This window comes from Cryptotermes secundus, unplaced genomic scaffold (assembly GCF_002891405.2).
Source record: "Cryptotermes secundus unplaced genomic scaffold, Csec_1.0 scaffold41, whole genome shotgun sequence".
Lineage (NCBI taxonomy): Eukaryota > Metazoa > Arthropoda > Insecta > Blattodea > Kalotermitidae > Cryptotermes > Cryptotermes secundus.
In genome coordinates this window covers 490,813-498,053 of record NW_019731215.1, presented here as the reverse complement: position 1 = coordinate 498,053, position 7,241 = coordinate 490,813, and the positions used below count along the sequence as shown (strand labels likewise).

The 7,241-nt window shown below is 39.8% G+C and overlaps 1 protein-coding gene and 1 long non-coding RNA gene across 3 annotated transcripts in view; one reads left to right on the top strand and one right to left on the bottom strand.

Annotated features, from left to right (window-relative positions):
* The window catches only part of LOC111866392, a 4,524-nt gene extending 1,766 nt beyond the window's left edge, over nt 1–2,758 (bottom strand). Inside the window, exon 1 of the long non-coding RNA XR_002843133.2 lies at nt 2,209–2,758. This is a non-coding gene — a long non-coding RNA (uncharacterized LOC111866392). The remainder of the gene's footprint in view (nt 1–2,208) is intronic.
* The window catches only part of LOC111866388 (kinesin-like protein KIF14), a 105,443-nt gene that overhangs the window by 33,316 nt on the left and 64,886 nt on the right, over nt 1–7,241 (top strand). The gene's annotated exons all lie outside the window — the stretch shown is intronic.

Here is a 7,241-nt window from a genome sequence, read left to right as displayed (position 1 = left end):
TTGAGTTCCGGGTAGGTTGCCTGCCCATTCTGACGTGATTTTGGCCTCCCTCATTGGTTGCCCCTCGAGAAGGGGTTGACTCTTTCGGGTCTACCGCCTCCTCCGACTCAGCGTTTTCCTCCTGCCATAGTGTTTATGACCCACTTCATATAGCTCGTTCCTCAATGTCAGCGCTATTACACTGCCGGGTTAGCATTCTAATGACTCAGGCATTCCCTGTTACAATTCTTTGTAGATCTAAGCTTCCTGAATTGTTTCATCATGGCTGTTTCTTAATCTTACAGTCTAGCTACTATTATTCCAATTTTTCCCCAAAACTATATCTACATGTACGTAACCTTAGTGGCATTACATTTGTAAAGAACAACCCATGAACAAGAACTTCTTTTTGTAAGTTGTGATGTTACCAGAAGTTTCTTTCTATTGCCTTGTGAGTCTCATGTGTTTAGAATATGAAAGTCAGTGTTCTGCTTTTGATATTTTTGTTAAAATAATCCTGAGTTCTTTGGTTTAACTGACATGAATTTTGCACCAAGATAGGAAGAAAACTGCGATATTGGAAATGGTGATATTTTGTTAAAATGTGTGGCATTAATTTCTTTTTCTGCAAAAGTGTTTTCTTTGTATTTTGTTTTGATTCATCTTTGGCAGTAAAACAGTCTTTTTGGCATTTCTCACATATTCTCTCTGGAGAAGTAAAGAAGTATCCTTAGTTATTCTGTAAGTTGTCTAAAATAAGTTCTATTTTAAAAATGACATGGATATTTTTTTTTTTGGTCGGTACTGTTCCTGCACTAGCTCTAATGATGTTGGCAGATCTGTTTTATGGCAAATATATAGATTTAATATTGGCCGTAACTCTAGAACTCCAGGGTATAGGTAGGAAGTGGACTTCCTCATGTTGTAGTATTTCTGTAAAATTATGTGTGTGAAATTTTTAAAAGACTGCATATTTGCAGATGTTGTTTAAATAAGATAGCAGTATTTTGAACACTTGTTCATCTCTGTGATAATTTTATACAGGTTATTCCAAGTCACCTAGTTCAAAGTAAACAAAATATGTGATCTTTGCCACCAGTTGTGTTGAAACTAAATGAAAATATTGAATCAAGAAAAAAAATGTACTGAATATTTGATTCCTAATGCAATTCTTATCAAATTTTTAGAAACCGGATGTTATTAAAATTACTGTGATTGAAAGCTCATGAAATGGCCTTTCACACAACTTTAGACATGACCAAGTATGATTTAAGTACCAAAGTAATGACTTCATTGAAAGAAAGACAAGGAAGATCAGTATGTGTGAAGAAATTTTGTATACTCGTATGTATTGAATATATGTAGAAAATATTGTTCTCCTCAGACTCTGCAGTTCTTTTTTTCCAAATTAATTTAATGCACCCGTTATTTATATAACAAACTACATCTATGACATCATTTAATTTGTAGTTCATATTGACCAGGTTGGACCAAAAATAATATTTCTATGTGTATTAATAAGGTTTTTAAATTAAGGTTTCATCAAAATCCATATATCCAGAGCAATTATTACTGTATATGTAAACGTAGTGAAGCTAATATGCGCTCACATATTGCTGCAAAACGCACTTAAGGTATAGCATTTTTCCTACTATTAATGTCAGCTATTAACAATTCTGACCTGTGCTCTCTTTTCTGCATAGTACTCTTACATCTTGCTTAGAAGGAAGCCTTTAACTGTGTTTATAATTACATTTATTTTGCCAAAAACCATCCCACAATCATAAATACTTTATTTTTCACTCCTAGCATTTACGCGGTAGCATAGTTGGTTGAGGCACTATGTTACATGCCGTAAGGTCGGGGGTTCGATTCCCGATGAAGTCACTGGATTTTATAATTTTCGTAAACCTTCCAGCTGCACTATGGCCCTGGGGTCGACTCAGCCTCTAACAGAAATGAGCGAGTACCAGAAATCTTCCTGGGGGTAAAGGGCGGCCGGCGGCTAAGGCTGACAACCTCACCGCCATCTGTGAGACGAATGTCTAGAGAAAATGTGGGAGCCTCGACGTCTCATAACCCTATGGTCCTCCACGGCTTGTTACAGGGATAGCTTTGCCTTAACTTGTTTTCATATCTGCCTATAACCCGCTGTACCATCTATCAAATACCATTATTGTGTTGCAATGTGGCAGTCAGTAATACCTGTAGCCGCAGTTCACGACTCACCTTTAGAGGTGATGCTGGTCTCCTTTTGTCTCTTGAAACTCAGCCAGGCCATTCTTGTAGTGTTCTTCCTTCGTGATATTAGTTCAGTGACGAAGTGTTACGAATATTACCGAAAATATCACCTCTTATAGGATTTCAGTGCTTTTGGTACATTGTGCAGTTGCACACGGTACTCACGGCAGTAGCACATGGCGTGTTTGCCCGTGCTGTTGTGTTGTAGACCATGTTACACAGTTCCGGCGATGCAGTGTTTTGTAAGATTTTTGTAACACGTTCTGCAATGTAAGAACTGCCGCTTTGTCGGGTTAGGTATATATGCGTTTGGGCGCATTGGTACACAGTGATAGCCTTCATTCTTCTAATAAAGTCGCGATCCTGAATTGAATTTGGGTTTTCCAAGGACGGGCTTCTGCCAGAAACAAAATAACATCGGCGTTCATGACTCAAATGGAACTTCAAGTAAGCACTGCGGTAGATGAACAGGATGTTTCAGTACTGCCAATCGATAGTCCGCCATTAGACACTATTCTGACCATTTTTATATCTTCCATCCTCACGAATTATCTAAACTCCAACTTAACGGTATCCTCTACCACGTCCTCGATTTCGAAGTGGATGTTTTATAAAAGATGCCCTCACCAAAAGTCTGTGCAGTCCACATCTCTTACTGTATCCATATGCCCAGCCCACTCCTATCTGACTTAACGAAAATTAAAATCATCATCATATAAATGATGGGCCAGCGTAGAATAGTGGTGCCAAATATGTATGTCTTTAAGATCTGTTTAAGATCTTTTGTTTTGAAACATGTTTCAATTTGGTAGCCAGATACATGAATCCGGTCCATGCTGTCATATTGTAACGTGTATGCGTGACTATAGACGGGGTTGGTATTGGTAATTGGATTCATTGAACACTTACAAAATGTAACTACAGCAGCCTCAGTGAGTTACACACTCCAAAGTTCACTGTAACTACGGCACACAAAAAGTCTTCCCTAGCCGTTGCTTGGTAGTGGCTTCCAACGGCGGATGTTCCCCTTACTCTGGGTTCCCGAACTGTGCCCGGCCTGAGCTCTAGCAACTTTCGATTGATTGACTGACTAACTCAGTCGTTCACCAACTCACTCCACTCCACTCCACTCCACTCGCCAACTCGAATTATCCTGCTTATAACATATTGGCAAGGACCGCGCAGAAAATACTTCTCCCAACAGTTGTTCTGTTGCATTACATAGCTATCGCACGGGTCGCTTAGAGAACACCGCTTCCCAGTTACTTCATTATTGCGTGTTACGTATCTGTTGTATAGCAACGGAAGTGTTTGCAGAGCCAGTTCCTAGCAATGGCCGTCTCTGTTGACTTCACGGTGTTTGTCCTGAGTAAATATACCACACTATTCTATTTATTTAAAATTCATTTTAAGATCCTCCCATTTGCATCTAATACTGAAGGCGCGTCCACATTACTCGTGCTCGTGCTCGCCAGGCTTATGCTCGTCGGGAAACTCGTCTGGCTTTTACTTGTGCTCGTAAATCTTCGTCCACACTACTTCAGTTGCTCGCCAGGCTTCGACACGCGAGGATCCGTATATTTACTCGTAGTGTGTATAGGCTGTAGTCGTATTTTAACTTATTGGCTATAGTTTTTAAATTACAGTTTTTAAATTTTCTTGTCTCGTGACTTATCATATCGTCCACATTACTCGTGAGCATAGCGAGTCACACGAGCAGGAGTAATGTGGACGCGCCTTAAGAGACCCCCACATTTCACTATCACTATTCTCCTTGAGGCCCAAGTGTTTTCTTACCCTATTTTCGAATACTTAAAATTCATGTTTCTTCCTTGGAGTCACAGGCCATAAATAAAATTGTGTACGGCACATCTTATCGTTAAGAACGGAAGTCAGTTTCCTAAATGAATAACAGCCAGGCACATCTTATCGTTAAGAACGGAAGTCAGTTTCCTAAATGAATAACAGCCAGGCACATCTTATCGTTAAGAACGGAAGTCAGTTTCCTAAATGAATAACAGCCAGGCACATCTTATCGTTAAGAACGGAAGTCAGTTTCCTAAATGAATAACAGCCAGGCACATCTTATCGTTAAGAACGGAAGTCAGTTTCCTAAATGAATAACAGCCAGGCACATCTTATCGTTAAGAACGGAAGTCAGTTTCCTAAATGAATAACAGCCAGTCGTGGAACGTCATTTTGCGGCGGGATAGCAGTCCTGATTCATACATTGGAGAGTGCTCGAGAGGCCTCTGATTCGAATTTTAGTTACGAGAAATGGCCTCCGTAATTAGGTTGTGTGGGGGGAGGGGGGTTGCTTTAGTCCGTCCAGGAAAAATTCTTTGACAGTATGTTACCATTTACAAACCTATGCCGTAGACAGGCCGTCGTTGAACAGATCCAAGATATCAACAATGCCAAGCATTTCACAGACTATTTCCTCGCTCAAGTTTCGTGTTATTTTCACGAATGGCCCAATATAAAACTGTTGTACGTATTTCTGTGTATAACTTGCCTGATGATTGTCTTCTGCGACCGAAACATTGACTCGGGACAGAGACGCTGTTATGAACATTTACATAAAATATACGAATTAAGCCATTGTTATGGTTATACCTAAATTAAAGCCCATGTTTATCTCAGGGCTTTGCAAATAATATTTCCGAGAAAGGTTATAGAATATAAAGAGAAAGTAAGAGGGAAGGCGCCACTGTGCGTATGGAGTTGTGTTTATTTCCATCCATAGTGAGAATATGCTGCCAGGGGCCAAAGTGTACATTAGTAAACTGATCCATGGATTACCTCGTCACAGGGCAACAGAACGTTTATTTCCCCAGCTGGAAGTTGTATAACATTTCATGGACCGCATCATGTAACATGTGCTGATATGCCGTGTGCACTCTGTGAAGACGGCACACGCATATTTGCGCACCACTACTGGAAAACTGGTTGTCCCGCCTCTTCCTGCTCACGGTTATATTTTTACTTTCATGTCATATGCGGATCTGTGGTTATGTTGGTACAACTGGCCTTCCACCTTGAAGCCATGTTTTTTTTTTTAATGTAGAACTGGGCTGAAGATTAACAAGCATTCCTAGAATAGGTTGCATCATAATCGAATTATTTCTATTGCCGAAATGTCAAGAAGATAGGATTGGGATAACGGTTAAAGTTTTGATTTCTCTTATTAAATTGCACTGTGCTTTCCTTTCCTGAATCTCTTATACGCTTTTGGGTATTTCTGTAGAAGCGTTAACGTCTTCCATCTGGTTTCTTTCCTTCAAAATTTCCTACTAAAATGTTGATATATTTCTGCCCCCTCCCCCGTACGTGCTGATGCCCTATCCATCTCATTCTCCTTGATTTGATAAAGAGTACAGCTTATCAAGTTCCTCGTTATGCAGTCCTCTCGCCTCCTCTCAGTTTTATCTTAGGTCCAAATATTCTTGTCAACGTCTTGTTCTCAAAGGCTCTCAGTTTATGTTACTTCCTTGGGGCAATAAACCAGGTTCCTCAGCCATATAGAACAACAAGTAAAACATAAATAAAATTTGTATTTGTCACATGGTAAAAAGTAAATGTATCCCTGCAACAGGCCGTGGAGGCCCATGGGGTTGTGAGATGTTGAGGTTCTCATATTTTCTAGACAATCGGCTCACAGATGGCGGTAAGGTTGTCAGCCTTACGCGCCGGCCGCCCTTTACCCCCAAGAATATTCCTGGTACTCATTTCTGTTAGAGGCTGAGTCGACCCCAGGGCCATAGTGAGGCTGGAAGGATTAGGTAAATTGAAAAAAAAAATCAATGACATCGGGATTCGATCCCGCGACCTTTCGGCTTGTAGCATAGTGCCTCAACCAACTACGCTACCGCGTGCCCCCTCTCACATGGTATATTAATACAAGTATTGTGTTTCTAGACATTTTCCAGAGACCGTTTCAGAGATTGGATTCTGTCCCTAGGAGCTAGCCCTTTCGATTGGGCCCAACTGAGTAGGTTGCATCAGAAGACGGAGACAATCAAGTTTCCGAAACATTATGGGTTTTAAAATAAAGGCAAGGCGATGGATTATGTCCAGAAACAATAACTGAAGTAAAATATAGTTTTGTGCCCTGAAACACTGCTGTTATCAGGCTCCACTGCCTACATTGAAACTCGGCTGACTTCATGCCTTTTTATTAATTTTTCCGTAGCGCAGAATTCCTGCAAGGCCCTTATGTTATACATATCGACATGCTAATTCAGTTCACTCTTGTCAGCTTTTCTGGGGATGTAGGGTAAGGATCTGTTCGCGTCACTTGTCCGTTATCAAAGGGAAGTAAAAAGCAAAGACGAGGAAACTGCGGGAAAAACCAAATCAGTGTCGTCCCTGACGGGGAAAACACGAGTAGACGTCAGTCTAGACCGATAAAACTTATCGCCGGACCGAAACTATCACAAAGTTATTTGATTTCGCTTCAAAACATACGTACGTTAAAAACGACGGGACACTGAATAATGTGGCTGGAAAGAAAAAAGTACGAGAAACTAACAAGATATTAAAACTTTTTACATGTTCAGTCATCAACGCAACAGATGTTTTTATTGATTGATTCAAAATCAACACTGCATGTTTCGACCCTTATAGGGTCATTTTGCAGTGTTCTTGAGGTACACGTTTAATCGTTATCTTGTAACGCACTGTCTTATATCAGCATTTACTAACACTGCACTTAAGTTGTGTTAAACATATTCCCAGTTTACATATGTAATAGATATATAATGACGTACATCTATATCCTATGTGTACTTATTATTATTTAATTACATTCCAATTTAATTGCACTGAGATTAAGATACAAGTTTCCATTGAAAATTAAAAATTACTANCTCTTTATATACACACAATTCATATTTACAATAAATTTCTGGTGAATGTGAATTACTCTTCATGTACAGACAATTCATGTTTACAATAACGAAACAACTGCCCTACATTTGTTATTAATTCATTTGCCTGCTGAGACAATTTCTGAAGGTTAT